Genomic DNA, 21,924 nt, shown 5'->3' with positions numbered 1-21,924 from the left:
GTTCTGCAACACTATCCAAGACCTTACCTTTAAGTATGTAAGTCCTGCTAAAATTTGCTTTCTCCAAATGCAGCCCCTCACATTTATCTAAATTAAACTTCACCTGCCACTTCCCAGCCCATTGGCCCATTGCAATCGGAGATAACCTTCTTCGCTGTCCACTACACCTCCAACTTTGGTGTCATCTGCAAAATTACTAACTATACCTCTTATGCTCACATTCAAATCATTTATATAAATGATGAAACGTAGTGGACCCAGCACTGACCCTTGTGACGTTCCACAATCTGAAAAACAACTCTCTACCACCACCCTCAGTCACCTACCTTTGAGCCAGTTCTCCCTGAATTCCATGAGATCTAACCTTGCTAATCAGTCTCCCATGGGGAACCTTTCAAATGCCTTACTGAAGTCCATATAGATCACATCTACTGCTCTGCCCTCATCAATCCACTTTGTTACTTCTTCAAAAAACTCAATCAAGTTTGTGAGACATGATTTCCCATGCACAAAGCCATGTTGAGTATCCCTAATCAGTCCCTCCCTTTCCAAATACATGTTTATTTTGTCCCTCAGGATTCCCTCCAACAACCTTGCCCACCACCGACGTCAGGCTCACTGGTCTATAGTTCCCTGGCTTGTCCTTACCACCCTTCTTAAACAGTGGCACCACGTTAGCCAACCTCCAGTCTTCTGGCATCTAATCTGTGACTATTGATAATACAAATATCTCAGTAAGAGGCCCAGCAATCACCTCCTTAGTTTCCCACAGAATTCTAGGGGAGACCTGATCAGGTCATGGAGTCATAGAGTCATAGAAACAGACATCAAAACAGCATCGAAACAGACCCTTCGGCCCAACCCGCGCATGCCGACCAGATATCCCAACCCAATCTAGCCCCACCTGCCAGCATCCAGCCCATATCCCTCAAAACCCTTCCTATTCATATACCCATCCAAATGCCTCTTAAATGTTGCAATTGTACCAGCCTCCACCACTTCCACTGGCAGCTCATTCCATACCCATACCATCCTCTGTATGAAAAAGTTGCCCCTTAGGTCTCTTTTATATCTTTCCCCTCTCACCCTAAACCTATGCCCTCTAGCTCTGGACTCCCTTACATCAGGGAAAAGACTTTGCCTACTTACCCTATCCATGCCCCTCATAATTTTGTAAACCATCTCTAAGGTCACCTCTCCGCGTCCGACGCTCGATGGAAAACAGCCCCAGCCTGTTCAACCTATCACTGGAGCTCAGATCCTCCAACCCTGGCAACATCCTTTTAAATCTTTTTTAACCCCTTTCAAGTTTCACAACATCTTTCCGATAGGAAGAAGACCAGAATTGCATACAATATTCCAACAGTGGCTTAACCAATGTCCTGTACAGCCGCAACATGTCCTCACAACTCCTGTACTCAATACTCTGGCCAATAAAGGAAAGCATACCAAAAGCCTTCTTCACTATCCTATCTACCTGTGACTCCACTTTCAAGGAGTTATGAACCTGCACTCCAAGATCTCTTTGTTCAGCAACACTCCCTAGGACCTTACCATTAAGTGTCTAAGTCCTGCTAAGATTTGCTTTCACAGAATGCAGCACCTCACATTTATCGGAATTAAACTCCATCTGCCAGTTCTCAGCCCATTGGCCCATCTGGACCAGATCCTGTTGTAATCTTCGCTGTCCACTACACCTCCAATTTTGGTGTCATCTGCAAACTTACTAACTGTACCTCATATGTTCGCATCGAAATCATTATGTAAATGACAAAACGTAGAGGGGCCAGCACCAATCCTTGTGGCACTCCACTGGTCACAGGCTTCCAGTCTGAAAAACAACCCTCCACCACCACCCTCTGTCTTCTACCTTTGAACCAGTTCTGTATCCAAATGGCTAGTTCTCCCTGTATTCCATGAGATCTAACCTTGTTAATCAGTCTCCCATGGGGAACCTTGTCGAATGCCTTACTGAAGTCCTTATAGATCACATCTACTGCTCTACCCTCATCAATCCTCTTTGTTACTTCTCCAAAAAATTCAATCAAGTTTGTGAGACATGATTTCCCAAGCACAAAGCCATGTTGACTATCCCAAATCAGTCCTTACCTTTCCAAATACATGTACATCCTGTCCCTCAGGATTCCCTCCAATAACTTGCCCACCACCGAGGTCAGGCTCATCAGTCTATAGTTCCCTAGCTTGTCTTTAAACAGTGGCACCACGTTAGCCAACCTCCAGTCTTCCGGCACCTCACCTGTGACTATCAATGATACAAATATCTCAGCAAGAGGCCCAGCAATCCTCTGGGGATTTATCCACTTCTATGCATTTCAAGACATCCAACACTTCCTCCTCTGGAATATGGACATTTTTCAAGGTGTCACCCTCCATTTCCCTACATTCTGTATCTCTGCGTCCTTTTCCACAGTAAATACTGCTGCAAAATACTCATTTAGTTTCTCCCCCATTTTCTGTGACTCACATAAAGGCTGCCTTGCTGATCTTTGAAGGGCCCTATTCTCTCCCTAGTTACCCTTTTGTCCTTAATGTATTTGTAAAAGTCTTTCTTTTCATTTGTTTACTTATCTCTGATTCCACATCCAGACATAATTATTCAAGCACAGTGAGCATCAAAAATAAACAGACTCACATAATCAAACACTGAATAATTGAACACCATAAAAGGTGACCATATGTTAGAAAACTGACAGTCTATTTTTTGTTCCTCAATTGCATCCTCACTTTCTCTTCCTTCCTCCTAATACTAAAGAAAAATTCCTTGTTAACAAAAGGTATGAGAGTTATATGTTATTACAATGGCAATACCAGTGATCATACAATGGCCTACACTACCTAAGAATACTCTGCCACTCTGCGGAATAAAAATTCCAATGCTTTGGTATTGTTACAAATTCACTTTTCCGCCAATACTGCAGTATCTCTTTAACAATGAAGTCCAGCCATTAACAAAAACCCACTCTCCACTCAAATGAAGCAAAAATGGTTCTCAGATTCCTAAGGAACAATCTCAAGTATTACAATGAAAATATCAGATAGCTTACCAAGCATTTGTTAAACTCGTGCTATTGTGTGTCGGTTCCTTATACAGCAAGGTATATTAAAAAGAAATCTGAAGGAATCCAAAGGTGTGCTGCACAATCCTACAATGATTTTTTTTGGGGGGAAATATACCAGTGGCACATCTTGATCAAAGATTTGGAGTGGGAATCATTACAGTAAAAAAGGGAAAAAAATTGGGAAAGATTTGCTCTGATCTCTGTGTACTAACAATATTAGAATATTTACTTCATCATTTTTTTCCAAAGAAATCAAAAGCAGATTCTTTCAGACTTCAATAGAAGTAGAGGGCAAGTCATGTTTCCAATGTGCTTTTTCATCACAATGTGTCAGTTTTTTTGCATCTTAGCTTGGTTTGTAGCTGATACAACTGTCATATTTGACGGCAGTTGAATGGGTTTGCAACAGGCAGTGAATGTATTCTTTAATATTTTAAAATTTGCTGGTACTTCACTTCCCTGTTTACAATGCAATTTTTCACCTTCAACATTTCAGCATTTCTCTTTTTCATTTAGACACCGGTTTTTGTTTCGGAATCTAGAATAAAATGAACAGAGGCTAAAATGTCAAAACACATTCTGTGAATGTATGATTATTCACAAAAGGAACATTTCAGCATTCAAATGAAATGGGGCCTAACTATATCTGTTTGTGTTTAAAATTTTGATATGCACATAAATAATTGCTAGGATTCTTGTGCAAGTCTGCACGTGTCGTGGTCAGGGAGAGAGAGGACTTTGATCATTATTGTTTTTGGTCATTGAACTATTCTCTCAAAGACAGTTGGATATAAAAGTGTACATACATCAGCTCTGGCTTGACCAACTCTGTATAGATGAGCTCTGAATACCTCAGGCCATCAATCTTTTTACATTTTCCATTATAAATTCCAATAAACACTGATTTGCAACTTGCAGTGGTTAATGATGGGAAGAGTGAGAAATTGCCATATTAATTTGATGAATATTCCCTTCCAGTGAAGATTGATATTACCTCTTTCCCTCAGAGGGAGAGAATTTTCTTGTGACACAAACCTTGCAGTAAAGTTCTGAATATTTCATTAGAATAGCAATTACGTCACCCTATAAAAGTTTAATTTCTTTCATAGTGATTGCTGAAGCATATTTTTAAGGAGTAAATATGCTCCTTAAGTACTGAACACATTTTCTGCTAATAATTTTAGAAGGAATATTTGAACCATTAGAATGCAGAGCATTAGGGGAATGAAAGTAATGTACAAAATTGAAAGGAATGAAATTTAATCTTGTTTTCTGAAGGAAAAAGCCTAAAGAGAATTCTCGATATTGTTCATTCCAGCTAATCAGCAAATCAAGTGATGGTATGTTCCAGATGAAAGTGAGTGTGAGAGAGAGAGAGAGAGAGAGATGTTCCAGCTCTCAAAGATATCTTGGAAATGTAATGAAAATCAAGTAATTTGAAATAGAACTTCATTTGAATATGTCAGGCCTGGAACTTGGTCATACCAGGAGACTCCCAGGAAGACTGCAGAGGCAACATTTCTCACCAACACAAAAACAAACCTGACTTTTGAATGACCTAAGTGAAAAAGTTTCATTCAGAAAAGCACTGAACAGAGTGAGTGATGTTGTCAGGAATGTGCAGAAGCCAGGTGAAGGCATTGGAGGGAGCACACAACCATCTGAACAACCCACCCTCAATACTACAGTATAACATGCTCTGCATGTGGAGAGACTACATATTATCCAATAGACTTATCAACCATCTCAGAAGCCATCAAACAGCCAACCTCCACCAGCAGGGCCTCAGTGTAAAGCCTGTAAGCTGCTGTGGAGGGACGAACAATGGTGCACATTACTGCGGACACATACACTCTGTAGACTCAACAATTAGGAGGCTAACAGTTGACTTTGACACTTTGTAAGTATAGGAGAATTATATTCTGTTCAACAAATACAAGTGCAAAATGGACTATCCATTGATCAGTTTTTAGAAATGATACTTGAAAGTGGAATATTGCAAGTCATGATCAATGGATAGTCCACTTTTCATTTGTATTTGTTGAACAGAATATAACTCTCCTATACTTACAAAGTGAATGCAAGTCTGGTTCTAGATGACTCTACCAAACAATGTGCGGCACAGTGGTCTGAGTGGATCTTTCTGGAGAGTAAGCAATTGTGGTTTTACATCATATGATAACACAAACAAAGCAAAGTATTTCCCACCTTGCATGCCAAAGAACACTTAATTAAGTTACATATTGCATTCACTTAAGTACTTTAGATCTAGTGCTGACATAATCCACTTGTGAAATTACTTAATTTGTAACTCAAGATTCATTGGTGCAATATGAATGAAGGTACTTCCCTCTGGATTCTGCAGATCTTATAAATATAAAATTGCATCCAATAAACAAAGAAGTAGAACTCCTACATTGGAATAGGTGGAACAGTATTGACAACCAACCCAGCCTTACAGCAGAACAGTAAGATGATGTGGTTCTGTTCGCCGAGCTGGAAGTTTTTGCTGCAAACGTTTCGTTCCCTGGCTAGGGAACATCATCAGTGCTGTTGGAGCCTCCTGTGAAGCGCTGCTTTGATGTTTCTTCCGGTATTTGTAGTGGTTTGTTCTTGCCGCTTCCGGGTGTCAGTTTCAGCTGTAGTAGTTTGTATGTGGGGTCCAGGTCGATGTGTCTGTTGATGGATGTTCTTGCCGCTTCCGGGTGTCAGTTTCAGCTGCAGTGGTTTGTATATGGGGTCCAGGTCCATGTGTCTGTTAATAGAGTTTGTGGATGAATGCCATGCCTCTAGGAATTCCCTGGCTGTTCTCTGTCTGGCTTGTCCTATGATGGTAGTGTTTTCCCAGTCAAATTCATGTTCTTGGTTGTCTGAGTGTATGGCTACTAGGGATAGCTGGTCGTGTCGTTTTGTGGCTAGCTGATGTTCATGGATGCGGATTGTTAGCTGTCTTCGCCAAGGTATTCGCCAAAAACGGATACCCACGCAACTTTATCACCAGATGCCTAAGAGATAGACCACGGAACGAGGACATGCCACAACCAAAAGGACTAGCCACACTACCATACGTCAGGAGCGTCTCAGAACTGACAGCCAGACTACTGCGACCCTTAGGACTCATAACAGCACACAAGCCAACTTCCACACTCAGACAACAACTCACTAGAACAAAGGACCCAATAGCCAGCACGAGCCAAACCAACGTAGTTTACAAAATACCATGCAAGGACTGCACAAAACACTATATAGGACAAACAGGAAGACAGCTAACAATCCGCATTCATGAACATCAGCTAGCCACAAAACGACACAACCAGCTATCCCTAGTAGCCATACACTCAGACAACCAGGAACATGAATTTGACTGGGAAAACACTACCATCATAGGACAAGCCAGACAGAGAACAGCCAGGGAATTCCTAGAGGCATGGCATTCATCCACAAACTCCATTAACAGACACATAGACCTGGACCCCATATACAAACCACTACAGCTGAAACTGACACCCGGAAACGGCAAGAACATCCATCAAGAGACACATCGACCTGGACCCCACATACAAACTACTACAGCTGAAACTGACACCCGGAAGCGGCAAGAACAAACCACTATAAATACCGGAAGAAACATCAAAGCAGCGCTTCACAGGAGGCTCCAATAGCACTGATGATGTTCCCTAGCCAGGGAACGAAACGTTTGCAGCAAAAACTTCCATCTCGGCGAACAGAACCACAACATACTTAAAATTCATGACTTAGAGGTGCCAGTGTTGGACTGGGGTGGGTAAAGTTAAAAATCACACAACACCAGGTTATAATTCAACAGGTTTATTTGGAACATTAGCTTTCAGAGCACCGCTCCTTCATCAGGTGGTTGGGGAGAATAATATCGTGATCACAGGATTTATAGCCAAAGGAGTCCAGTGTCCTGGAGATGTGATACATTAAGCAATTTTAGATCAAATCTTCATCTTTTAGAGTGGGATATGCTAGTTTCTGTTCTTCAATGCATAGATCCCAGAACTTCCTTTAAATTACATTCTCAAGATAGCTCAGCTTGTTAAACAACAGGTGTGAAGTCTGTCCGCATCCTAATGTAGAGTCAGACTGACAGCCCTCTGCATACAGGGTTTTACATGAATTCATGCAGTTTTTGAGCAAACTAAAATGTAATTCTGCAAAAACAAATTCACCCCAAAAAATTATATATGTGCACGTGTAGGAGCAAAGTGAGTATGCCCATGAGTGTGTGCTGCACACCCACACACACACATGTACATATCTCCATAACACTGGACTCCATTGGCTATAAATTCCGTCATGATCTTATTCTCCACAATCACCTGATGAAGGAGGGGCTCTCCAAAAGATAGTGTTTCCAAATAAACCTATTGGACTATTACTTAAAACTCTTGCTTTATCCACCAATGTCTACATGTTACCCTGAAAGTGGCCAGTTCTTTAATCTTAAAGACTTAACCATTTCAGCACCACCAATAACAGTCATTGTTTCTATATAAACTGCAATTTTAACTCAGTCACTCACCACTGATTAGCCCCATAACCTTTCACATCTGTTTTCTCTGATCACCTTTCACTCCCCAACTCTAGTAGTTTAAAATCCTTGTTCATCTCTTCAAGTCTGTCTGTTGCTTTGATTCTCCCTATCTCTGTAATCATATCCATCAATATTCCTGTTCTGAAGTGCTATGATTTGTCAGCATATAGTCCAAACTCTTTTGGAGATCTCCCACCAATTATTCGTCTCCACCATCTTTAACTTCCTTTTTCCAAACCATTTCTTCCTCCATTGCATTCCCGAACCAGACAAAGGCATCCGCTTACTGCAAAGTTCACATTTCATCCACCAGCCATCCTCAAGGCATCCTCAAGGCATTTGATGGAGAATAAGGAGTTGTGGAGCATTTTCTGCATTGAGCTCATGTTCCACAATAACACTTATTTGTAATCCAGGAGAGAAACACTGCAGCAATCAGATATCTGCAAATATGGTAAGAGGCATAAAATGCATCATGAAAATCAAACAGTATAAGAAGTAATACCACAATTACAATGTGAGCAATATGGGAATAACTGTCAAAATGTGACTAGAGGGGACAAACAGCAGACAGCACACAGAATAACTGCTCATTACACAAATATAGAAATATGCTGAGGAACTGCAAAATTCCCAGCTCTTTTCTTGTGAACTCTACTGGGAATTCACATTATAAGCAATTTTACTGTGTCTAAAACATAAGATTGTTTGCTTTAGGGAATTATAACTGATCCTTTGCTATCCATCTACAGAATGTGTGCATCTATTCACTGTGCCTGAGGCAAGCTGTAAAAAGTTGGCTTTGGGCGAGAATAGAATGAAGAATGCATATTCCCAAGACAGTTAGTTAACTGATGCTAAGGGGAGGTTATTGAAGAGGACAGCAATGAATTGCAGAAGACTAAAAGTACAAAGAAAACAGTGAATGACATGGAGTAAAAATGTTGCACTTTATTAGGCAAAGCGCAAACCCCAGTTAGCGAAATGTGTTATTCAGCATTGCTTAATTGAACATGTCAAATGCTGTCTGGTTAAAAACCCAGACACAACGACTTTTATGGTGTTTGTGTAATAATGATACTCAGAACAATTCTGTTGTTGGCATCTTGCTGTCACAGATCTGCAATCTAGAAAAATCAACATACATCGGCCCCTTCTGAAAACCAAGAGTTTTCGAATAGGGCTAAAATTCCCCCATCGGTATGAACATAAATAATGGCCCAGGAAAAGCAATCAGAGTCAGATCACCACTCTATTCATATTTTTTCTGAGATCCACATTTTAAGCCAGGGATTCTGAACCAACTCCTCCAGAAATGGAGAGGGTTAGCTGAGATGAACACAGTTTCCCACAGTGCAGGAGGGTTAGGGGAGGGAAGCACATTCCTGTTTGCAGCAGTGTGCTATGTTGTGAGATGTAAATGTCGAACTGCACAGCTAGTAATTTTGACAGTTACTGTGAATGGCAAAAATATTGGATAAGTATGGGGTTAACATTGCAGTGATTAAGTCATTAAGATGTGTACAGTTCCATGTGTACCAGCTAAATGAGGTACATGGTGGGTAGAGTATCAGGTAATTGGATACATGGTTGGTAGTGTGTCAGGTAAGTGATGGAGATCTTATGGTAGGGTTAGAGGGCAGCTAGAGATGCCAGAGCCACTGGCATGTGGTAATACCAGGGACTGTGGGCAAGGATGGTTTTGGGTGGGGATGGAGACATGTCAGGGTTGAGGGGGGTCAAAGGGAGGAGGAGCGATTGGGACTGGTGGGTTACGGAACTTCAGGGGAACTGCTCATTGGAATAATCAAATTCCCAAGTAATCCCAAGCAGTATGCTGCATCTGGAATTCAATCGGATCCTGACACAACTCCTGTCTGCCCCAATAATGATCAGGTCATCATCATATCAGGGCCAATATTTCAGCTGATTATCCCCAAATGATTTAATGAACATTTCTTCCATGAGCGATATCGCATTCCAATAGGATACCAACAGAGACAGTTTGGAATAAGGGAAGAAGGTCAAGAAGTTGATTTTGTTAGTTCCAAAGACCACAAAAAGATTTGAAGAAATCATGCCAGGAACAACACAATATATTTTTCCATGTCTAACTGAACTGTAATTAACAACTAGTTGATTTAAAGTTGAAATAAATAAATCCTCAAGGTTTATATTGGTTTTCTTTGGTAGCAAAAGAAAGAGAACAACAAAATGAGCAGCAGATATGGTGAATACAAAGGACCAATGTTTGCATTGCCTCTCCAGCACAGATGACCAATGAGAAGATGATAAGGAGTTTTCTAAGTTCTTTCAACATCACATCAGAGTCATTCACAGGTACATCTATTCAACTAAACAGGTATGAAATTGTGAGTACAGCATCTGCAATTTCCTAAAATCCACCCTGGCATGCACTGAGATAAAAGCAGCAGAATCCATACCCATTAAATTAAACTGCTCCTTGACGCCCCCCCCCACCCCCCCCCCCCAACATTCCTCAATCACTTTAGTTTGCAATAGAACATTAACATAATAATATCCCATTCTCCTTAGTCTCGAGACAATATCCTGTGCACAGAGAAGCAAAGCAGCCCCTAGGGCAGTAACGTTGAATCCTTCCATTATTAACAGACTGGGTTTTAGTGTCTAGAATTTGTTACTACAATCAGTATAATTTTCAAATTATCTTCATGACTAGGCTTCAAAACAGTTCAAAATGTTTTCTGTCCATTCTGTTGCCCATCTGCTCTAGTCCTTAATCATTGAAAGGAATGAAGGACATAGAGAAGATAATGATCTCTCATTAGATTCTCTTAAAGTCTCTGTTATATTGGAGTTGTAAAAGACTTTTATGCTTGTTTCCCCTTTAGGTTGTCTTGTGAGCTGTTTGTCACTTTACAGTCTCCTCTCTGGAGGATGGGATAATTGAAGGTGCAGACTTCTTCATAAATGTCACTAAGACAATTTCTCTTCAGTTCTCTACCCAAAGGCAAATCCTTGATCTTTATTCTCTAGAGGACAGGAAAATGCCATTTTTTTTAACTGCATACGGCAAGAGATGCTCAACAAAGACAATTAGTTCGCATGTTCATTAGTGAAGGAAGGTAGACTTCTTTGACTTGAAGCCATAAGTCTGAAGTGATGACTCCCATCTGAAGGTGTGAAACTATGAGTCATCACAAGGTTAGAACAAACCATATTTTAGGATGCTGATGAAAAATCTGGAGTGTTGACTGATCTAATCCTGTGAGTATGATAATGACAAGTAGTTGCCCGACCAGTCTATGGGGTAACTTTACTACTGAGGCACCAGGCCCCAAAACACTGATCATTGGTTTATAATTGCCTAAAGCCTATAAATACAGAATATCTGGGTTGTTGCTGATTTCGTTTTCACTGAACTTTAGCAATTAGTTTGCTTTCTTATGAGATTACCAGAGAAACATTAAGAACCAATTAATAAGTGATGGTTTAGACTAATAGATATCAGCTGCCTTTCCAAAAGGACATCAGTTAAATATTAAAACTCTCATCAGTAATTTTCTGGTGCTAGTCTACAAATCTTTAGATTTGAATGAATTTAATTTTAATTATCATGAAGCGATTTAACCTCAGTGTTGCTAATCCAATACCATAACTACCAGCAAACCACAATTAATTAGAAAGAAAAGGGGAGATCTGTGGGAAAATTACAGATTTTCTCTAATCGATCAGTAGTATTATGCAAAGGATTTTTCATATTATAGTAAATCAATCTTAGAAACCTGAGGTCTCTCTGAGATATCAGAAGTCTCTTTGTATTTTTCTGTATTATGTTTGTGGACTAAAAAGGGAAAAAATTGTATTAAAATCCAATAATTGTGGAAAGGATTTTTGTATTAATAAGTTTCCAAAACTCATCAAAAATGGTGTGTACATTGCTGCATTTTACAAACAATGGGAAGGTTGGGTGCAAATGGACTGGCACCAGGGACTGTGTACAAATTGAGAATTGGCTGGCAATAAGTTGGTTTGTGATGCTGTGACCAGGTGTGCATGACAAAAGTCACCTCCCTTCCAAAAATTAAGTAGTTGGCTTCTAGGTAGCAGGAAAGCTTGTGAGAGAGAATAATATGGCCAGAAGCCTTTGCACTTCTGGAAGGGGAGTTGGTATGGCACTCTGCAGTATAAAATGCCTTAAACCTGAATAAAGACAGTCTGTTTTCCATCATCAGTTACTGTGAGCTGTTGTTTTTGACCAATTAGTCTGACACTTTATAATTTATGTCACTCTGTCTCTGATGCAAGGAAGTAACAAGTATCTGGGGAAGAGAAATCGAAATATAGCAAGTCCAGGCAAGCAAAAGGATCATCTCCGTGAACCCTGTGTAGAGGCCATTGTACTGCTTCATCTGTAAAACCATTTATTTTTATTTGTCTGGTTCTGTTTCTGTGTGTAGGGGTATTTAAGTTTTAACTACAAGCACTCCCTAGGTTGTGAATGGGTCTGTTTTGAAATCTGTTTGCAAGTCAATTTGCACGAAATTCAGAACACAATGTAGGGCAATGTGAAGTAGTAGTTCCTAAGTACAGGAAATGTTTATATATTGGGCTTTTAAAATTAAACCCCAGTATGGGATTGCATTTATAATTATGGGCATTTGTAAATTGTGAAACCCAAATAACAGCGCTAAATATTCAACAGTTCATAGTTGCAAACGTGTGGCTAGAATTTATTTGTTTGTGATAAATAGTATGAAATACTGCTTGTGTGTTTTGTCGATCTTTGTCAAGACTGACTGGTAGATTGGGGAATTTTGTACACTTTGATCAAATATTTAACTTTTGTATCAAAGCTTGGAATAGCAGGGCTTGATTTCCAGTGCACAGCACCAGTGAGACTTGACACATGCTTAATTTTTAAACCCATTCACTTAATGTTGAGGGTAGAGCCCTGACAGGAATTCAGTACTCCAGAATTTCCCACCATCTGAGGCCTTCACATGGGACTTCCCAAAGTGGAGTTTGGGATCCCAAATGGGGTCACGAGTGGAAATTGTGGGGCCCTAGTGATCTGAGGCAGAGATGGCCACCATAGAGTTCTGTCCAAGCTATAACAGCTATGATCCCACTCTAACAGACTCCTACTCACACAGCACCTCCTCTGCTCTTGCAGTTCTCAGTGATGGAATGCAATAATTTTCAAGCCTCAATCAGGCCGTCATAACAGAAAAAAAGTAGAGAAAGCACTCCCTTCGGGATCTGGAACATGGTCGGTGAAGGTAGACACAGTCAGACTAGATATGTTACACTACCATGAACAGTTTTGTGGCACACACAGAGGTCAATTGCCAGGAGAATTGAAGATGATATTTATTGAGAGAGAGAAAAACAGAGGATCAGCAAGAAAGGAGGGCAAAATGGAATTAAATCAGATACTGAGAGACGTTAAATGAATGAGTTTGAGAAGAATAAAAATCAATATAATTTTTAAAATGTCTAAATGCTATTTACTGTACACCAGAATATGATTGAAATGCTTAAATTGTTCCCTTACTGCACATGTGAGGTTGATTGACACAACTTTTGGCCCAGTTATCATTTCTGAAATGTAGGTGAGATCCTGCAGAATCTCCATTACAACAGACTCTGACGAAAGTATATGGGAAATTGAAGACTCTGCTGGACAAATCCTCTCTGTTGGAATCCTCCCAAGATGTCTACTTAAATCAAAGAATTCAGAGGAAAATACTGAAGTTAAAGAAATGGTTACTGCAGAAAAGTTAGGCTGTTAAAAAACCTAAGGAGAAAGTGACAGCTGCAGACGCTGGAGAGTCAGAGTCAAAAACCGCAGTGCCGGAAAAGGACAGCAGGTCAGGCAATATCCGAGGAGCAGGAGAGTCGATGTTTCAAGCATAAGCCCTTCATCAGGAATGTTGGTTTTTCTGATTCTTTGGCTAACTCCGAGCTGCACGGAGTTCCTTGGAGGGCTTCTCACCATGAGACCTGACGAGCTTTCTAAACCATATCTTACCAAGCATCTAATGAATAGGTACAATCCCACTCCCTGCTCCACACCTGACAGCCCTGTCCTGCCTCAGGAGCCCACTTCACTCTCTTGCACCCTGATACCCTAATATTTTGGGACCCATCCACTGACATCCTATCCCTACCCACTTGGCACCCAATACACTGGCAGACACAATCATTTGGGAATCTGTGGTCCCAAAACCCTAGCCTCACACTTACCTCACAGATTTACACTGTAACTGCAGATATCACTGTGACTGTCTGTGACGCTGGACATTTAAATTCCAGGTTATGGCAGCTCAATATTTTGAGAAAGGACTATTCTGTGACTGTTCTGTGCCACAGGGACCTGTCAGATTGGTTCTACAGTTGGTGAGCCATGATCACAATCTCCTTTCAGAAATGCGGACCTTTTACTTTATGTAAAAAAAGGTGTAATGATTGGCACTCATTAGAAAACTCTGGCCATAACAATGATCAATTCTATTAAAAAGATACTTAAACTGTTACATTCTAGCCCGAACCTGCTGCTGGGTGCTTAGTAAGCAGCTAACCTACAGTGAACCAGGGATTTATTCAAAATAATGGAGAAAACTGAAGCTGCAGTGGAATGATCCAAATCGACAAGTAACTCACCACTCACATCACATCTTCTAAACGCCTGAAACCTGCTGGCAAATTTCTATCTTAATAACGACATGCCTCATGAATACATCAACGCTATTCCAGAAAAGATCTTATCCTTTCCATTTTCCTATTAAAGGTTTTCAAGTAGAGCTGTGAAGTCGCTCATGGATAAAACATCTCAACAAGGAGGAAATCAGAGTCAATGTAGAAATAAATCAATATATTATTATCCAAACTACATGATCACTGCCCAAATTGTATTAATATTGGAATTGTTTTTTAGATTAGATTCCCTACAGTATGGAAACAGCTGTTCAGCCCAACAAGTCCACATCAACCCCCTGAAAAGTAACCCACCCAGACCCATTCCCCTACCCTGTATTTATCCCTGTCTAATGCACCTAACTCTATGGACAATTTAGCATGGCTAATTCACCTGATCTGGACATCTTTGGATTGTGGGAGGAAACCAGAGCACCCGAAGGAAACCCACGCAGACACGGAGAGAATGTGCAAACTCCGCACAGAAACACGTCCATGGCTGGAATCGAAGCTGGGTCCCTGGTGCTGTGAGACAGCAGTGCTAACCACTGAGCCACCATGCCACCCCTTCTGATTTATGCTACACTAATCATAAACTCTTCACCCATTCAATCTTGGCTTTCATTCCCATCAACACAGTTGAAGTTAAAGATACGGCTCCTCGGATGCTGCCTGAACTGCTGTGCTCTTCCAGCACCACTAATCCAGAATCTGGTTTCCAGCATCTGCAGTCATTGTTTTTACCTTAAGTTAAAGATATTCTAATTCAGGTTTATGCAAATTTTAACCACAAATTTGCTAAACATCTTGAGCAAAAAAACAAGCTGATATAGTGACTCAGAAGCAACACTTTCTATCTTCATGAGCACAGCAGCTATTCATTCCATATTTTTCATATCCACAACAATTCATGGCATGATTTATACTGTTGTATGCGCCACTGGGAGATTCAAGATCAATTCCTCATTAACCTTTCGAATCTTGCAGTGCTTTTCTAAGCCTAGTTGCTGCATGCAGCAAGGGCCAGCATTTTTCATTTATATTGACATAACACTAGAAAACACCAGTGAAGCAATATTTCTGCATCTAACAACTGAACAATGAAATGATTCAAGCACATATATTTATATAAAAGACCCAAATGCTGTTCAAGTATCAAGATAATGACAGAGCATCACAAACACTCTGGGTCCAGTAGGTATAAAAGCATTTCTGTTCAGCCTGTTGAGAAAGGAGATTGACCACTGCTCATTCACTTGATCAAGCTGAGCATCTTTCTCATTGTTATCCTCTGTAAACAGGGAGATCCTGTACTACATAAGATTTCCTTTTACAAGACATTGCAATACATCAATACCACAACTGGATCTAACACAGTGCACTCAACCTCGGTTCCCTTCCCACGACTTTAGAATGACTTAAAATGACATCACTGCCCTTTGACCAAATGTTTCTGTGGTAGCTGGCTCCTATCAATTCAAAGAAGATTCAGTTCCCAACTTCCTCTGTTATATTCTACTTTGAGTATCGATCCTCATCTCTTTAATGCCTGAACTGAACTGACAATGCTTGATTGCTTGAATATTTGGAACATCTTCAACTGGTGTGGTTACTCATTCTCTTTGTTAATTGGGTCACATAAATGCTTTAAAGACAAAATGTATTGGAAAAACTTGAGAGAAGTCGCACTGGAGCAAAGCATGAACTCTGTTTCACTTTCCACAAATACTGAGTTTATCTATTGTTTTGTTTTTATTTCAGATTTTTAGCATCTGCAATATTTTGCTTTGATTTCACTCAAATGTTTTTTTTCTCTATGTATGAATTTTAGGAGGCAGAAACAACGGTTGGAATTTTTGGGCCTCTTGGGAGCAGATTGACAAATGGAGCTCAAAATTATTGCTGCTGGCTGCCCATTTGGGAAAGGGCAAGTTTGGGTACTGGCTGGTTTACTCGCATCATGATGTGGAGACTAAGCTTAATAAGAGCTCAACATACCCTTAAGGTTACCCAAAATGAGACCTAAAAATGAACAACCAGCATAGGCCATCGGACTAACCTTCTCTGGGCTGAGTAGCAATGAAGTAAAAGCCACTGTTTTGATGGAATCACCCTATATTTCTACCAACCCATAAGTGAACTTTCTACATTTTGTTTAATCAGGGACAAAGCTGGTGAGAGGATGCCTCCCTGTTGAAGCATGCCCTTAAGTATTAAGCCAATACTGCTGCAGCCTCTCAAGCTGAAAGGCTTCTGATTGGACCTCCAACTTTGACACTCTTCTTGCTACCTTTAACGAGACATGGAGTCTATCGCCGTACAAATGAAGTGGGTGAAAGACAGTGAAACTCCGAGGGCAGTGAATGTTCCCCACACCCCTGCTGTTGGATTTAGGGCTCTGACCTATTTTCGCCACAGAGGATACAAAGAATTCAGCCAAAGAAGTTCAGCTCAGCAGTAAAAGATGCATAATTTCTTACTTTGCAAGAATTCATTGCCATTATGATGTTGGCCAAAGCATCTGTGCATTCATAAAATGGCAATGTGCATTGGATATTAATTCAGAAATGTATAGCTATAAGTAAGACTCACTGAAGAGTTGTAATTTTGATTTGGAGATGCTGGTATTGAACTGGGGTGTACAAAGTTAAAAATCACACACCACCAGGTGATAGTCTAACAAGTTGATTTGGAAACACTAGCTTTTGGAGCGCCGCTCCTTTATCAAGTGGTTGTCCAGCTGGTGAAGGAGCAACACTCTGAAAGCTAGTGCATCCAAATAAACTTATTGGACTATAACCTGGTGTTGTGTGAATTTTAACTGAATAGTTGTATTTATTGACATATTTAAATAAATTTAAAAACTGTATTTAATTTTTCCTCAGCAAAATTTAGCATTCTCTTACTTCCCATGATCACTGCAATTTTTAAATGAAAGACATGCTCTTTTCTTGCACTCTTGAGTGTTATTCTCAAATAAATAACTTCAACCAAATGATTTTGAGAGTTTCAAAATAAGAAAGACTATTTAATCTCATGCAGTTAACCCAAATTGAGCACAATATTTCTCACATACTCAAGACACAGATAGAATAGATGTAGGCAACTGTTCCAAATTATAATTCTCAGTCTCTGGGTTATGATCTCAAATCTCCCATTAAAATATTGTTGCTAATTACCTTCATTATTTGAGGACTTGCAGGTAGTTGATGAGTTAACTTTCTGACCAATGAACTTTCAATTTAACAGTCTTCTGTTAAAATAGTCTGCAAATATCTTTTTGCTATTTTTTGAAAAACAGATATTATACATTGTTACCTCACCATGTAATTTTTCACATTTCCAAAGCCCTTTCTAAATAAAGTGTTGTGTTCCATGTTGATTCCAACATCCTGTGATGTGGTTTAATGTCCTTAAGATGGGAAAAGTCATGCTACATTGAAAGGTTATTAATGTCCAAGCATTCCCATCTGCCCAGGAATCTGATCTAATTTTCAATCAATACTGGAGACAGGCAGCCTTCCATAACAATAACAGAAATTATTGGAGAAACTCAGCATGTTTGGCAGATTTGTAGAGAGCAAGCAGAGTTAACGTTCTGAAATTAACATTCAGAAAAAGAGTTCTGAAGATTTGTCACTAGTTTAAAAATGTTAACTCGGTTTTCTCTCCACAGATGCTGCCAGACCTGCTGAGTTTCTCCAATAATTTCTGTTTTTGTTTAAGATTTTAGGCATCGGGAGTTTTTCATTTTATTTTTGAGATTCCATTGTTTTTTTGTATTGACTCATCCTTACACAAAAAGATGTGTGAATTCCCCAGATAGCTATAAATGTCGGTATTTGATTAGCTGTTCACTTGAGACTTAGTAGTGTCTCAAGCACAATGCTAATGGTCACACAATTTTGGCAGCTATTTCAATAGCTTGCTTGATACAGTTTTTTTAAAAGCGTTGACTGAAAATTCATAATATATTGCACATGGCATCTGCTAAATTTAAAAGTAGATGTCATAGCAATTGCATAATCACTTCTGAGACACAAATAATGAGTTTTAGCTCCCCACCCCACTCCCCATAAAAATTGAACTTGCCACGTAATTTAGACATTTTAATGCATCACTGGGAGATTGCCGCACTGCTGGATACGATTAAGAGATTAGACTGAAGTCCTATCTTTCCTGTTGAATGAGTATTGAAGGTCCCATTGTAACATTTGAAAAAGACCAAGGGCAATGCTCTTGCTGGCATTTATTCTTCCACCAGTACCACCAAAATAGATACTCTGGACATGAATCTCTTGTCATTTCTGTGAACTCGTTATGACTAAATTACTTGTTAACTTTGCTTATATCACAAAAGTGACAACCTTTCACAATTGATTCATTGGCTTTGTCAAATTTTAGGCTATCCTAAAAATATAAAAGGTGCTGTGTCAGCACAAGTCCTATTCTTCTCTTGAGGTGTCAAATTAACTGTGACACACCTGGGTCAGAAAACAATGGGTCCAAGCACTAATTCAGGATTCAAATACATATGGAGTCACTTCAGTATAGGGTTGAGGAAATGCCCTATTATTGCTCTTCACATATGCCACTGAACCAAAGTCCCATATATATGTTCAGTTGTATCTAAAGGATCTGATGCTATCTCATATCAAGTCCCATTCACCCAACACCCTTCTGCCCATTGACCTACCTTGGGGTCCTGTTTGATCAATACTTCAATTTTAAAGTTACAGTCTTCTTTACAAACCTCTCCATGGCCTTGTCCCTTCTTATCTCTATAGGTGCTCTAAGCCCACAGCCCTCTCCAATCCTCCAATTTCTCCTATGTTGTGACAATGACCCAGTGGTACAGAGGAACCTCGATTATCTGAATATTGGATTATCCAGCAAGATCACAAGGTCCCGTTGCTTGATTAAACTATGTTATCCGGCATTCGAATATCCAGAATTCGATTAACAGAACAAAATACTCCCCACCCGTATCCTTTGGGTAATCGAGGTTCCTCTGTATTATAGCTGGACTGTTACTCCAGAGCCCTGGGACACAATCTAGTGACCTGGATTTGAATACCACCACAGTAGATGGATAAATTCAATAAAAATCTTGAATTGAGGGTCTAATAATGATCGTGATTTGATTGTTGGAAAAAACCCATTTGGTTCACCTTTCGGGAAGGAAATGACTGTTCTTATCTTGTCTGGCCTGCAGGTGACTCCAGACCCACAGCAATATGGTTGATTCTAAACTGATCTTTGGGATGGGCAATAAACACTAGACTGGCTGTAGATGTCCTCATCCCACGAATGAATAAAAAAAACTGACCTTTGGTACATCACCAAATTTAATCATTCCATATTTGATAGCCGTATATTCAGTCAGCCTAGGCTCTAGGTGTCCCTCCAGAAATGTCGCCACTTGTTTCAAGATGTTTCTTAAAACTTACCTTTGACCAAGCTTTTGATCACCTTCCCTTTTTACCAAGAACCATTCTGTGGCTCAGTGCTCGCAAACACTTTGGTGCAGCAGTACAGAATGTTTTATTACATTGATGCTATAAAAATGCAAGTTGTTACTCTTGTTAGATCATGATATTTGAAGGTCAGCAAAGGGTTTCCCATTGCTCTGCCCAACATTTTCCAATTGTCGTCTCCCATCATAACAAGTTAACTAGCAGTTTATGGCAGTAGATCTTTTTGGGGCTTTGTTGTACTTAAATTGACTGTTGGGTGTGCTACATGAAATGATGCTCTATTTCAAAATCATTAATTGTGAAATACTAGGTACAACCCGATGAGTTGAAAGGTGATATAACAATACAAGTCATTTCTTTACTGAAGCTGATACTGAAAGAAAATGAATGTATTTATATAACATTCCTCAGCTCAGCGTTTGAATTTTGCTGTTTACCTTATGTAGTAATTTTGAAGATGTGGTTACAGGTTATATCACAGGAGTACCTGCTGATAGCACTTTTACAGTACTTTTTCCACTTTGCTAAGCCAAGATAAGAGCATTAAGTCCTAATATTGAGACCAGAAAATAAAGGTTCTACCTGAGTATTCTTCACATTCTTAATCAACAGGACATACTTGATTGAGTTTTTTGATGAAGTAACAAAGAAGATTGATGAGGGCAGAGCAGCAGATGTGATCTATATGGACTTCAGTAACATGTTCGACAAGGTTCCCCATGGGAGACTGATTAGCAAGGTTAGATCTCATGGAATACAGGGAGAACTAGCCATTTGGATACAGAACTGGCTCAAAGGTAGAAGACAGAGGGTGGTGGTGGAGGGTTGTTTTTCAGACTGGAAGCCTGTGACCAGTGGAGTGCCACAAGGATCGGTTCTGGGCCCTCTACATTTTGTCATTTACATATATGATTCGGATGCGAGCATAAGAGGTACAGTTAGTAAGTTTGCAATGACACCAAAATTGAAGGTATAGTGGACAGCGAAGAGGGTTACCTCAGATTACAACAGGATCTGGACCAGTTGGGCCAGTGGGCTGAGAAGTGGCAGATGGAGTTTAATTCAGATAAATACGAGGTGCTGCATTTTGTGAAAGCAAACCTTAGCATGACTTTACATTTAATGGTAAGGTCCAAGGGAGTGTTGCTGAATAAAGGGACCTTGAAGTGCAGGTTCATAGTTCCTTGAAAGTGGAGTCGCAGGTCAATAGGATAGTGAAGAAGGCTTTTGGTATGCTTACCTTTATTGGTCATAGTATTGAGTACAGGAGTTGCGAGGTCATGTTGCGGCTGTACAGAACATTGGTTAGGCCACTTTTGGAATATTGTGTGCAATTCTGATCTCCTTCCTATCAGAAAGATGTTGTGAAATTTGAAAGGATTCAGAAAAGATTTACAAAGATATTGCCAGGGTTGGAGGACCTGAGCCACAGGGAGAGGCTGAACAGGCTAGGGCTTTTTTTCCTGGAGTGTCGGAGGCTGAGGGGTGACCTTATAGAGATTTACAAAATTATGAGGGACATGGATAGGATAAATAGGCTGGGATGAATTCCCTGGGGTCGGGGAGTCCAGAACTAGAGGGCATAGGTTTAGGGTGAGAGGGGAAAGATATAAAAGAGACCTCAGAGGCAACTTTTTCACGCAGAGGGTGGTACAAGTATGGAATGAGCTGCCAGACAATGTGGTGGAGGCTGGTACAATTGCAACATTTTAGAGGCATTTGGATGGGTATATGAATAGGAAGGGTTTGGAGGGATCTGGGCTGGGTGCTGGCAGGTGGGACTAGATTGGGCTGGGATATCTGGTCGGCATAGACAGGTTGGACCGAAAGGTCTGTTTCCATGCTGTACATCTCTATGACTCTATGACTCTAATTATAGAAAATGCTGGAAATATACTGTCGGTTATTCTGCATCTGTAAAGAGTCAAGACATTGAATATAAATCTATCTTTTCTCCTACAGATGCTGATGTGCATTTGTACTTTAGTTTTATACACATAACCACAGCAGCATTTTAGTGAGATGCTGTGTTTTAAAGAACAAATACATTTTGGTAAACAAAATGGCCCTTTCAATGGGCAACATATGAAGTGCACCTTCTTCCAATGATGTACCTTCTTGTCGGGTT

The sequence above is a fragment of the Hemiscyllium ocellatum genome, chromosome 26, assembly GCF_020745735.1.
Source record: "Hemiscyllium ocellatum isolate sHemOce1 chromosome 26, sHemOce1.pat.X.cur, whole genome shotgun sequence".
Taxonomy (NCBI): Eukaryota; Metazoa; Chordata; class Chondrichthyes; order Orectolobiformes; family Hemiscylliidae; genus Hemiscyllium; species Hemiscyllium ocellatum.
Note: the sequence above shows the minus strand (reverse complement) of the source record.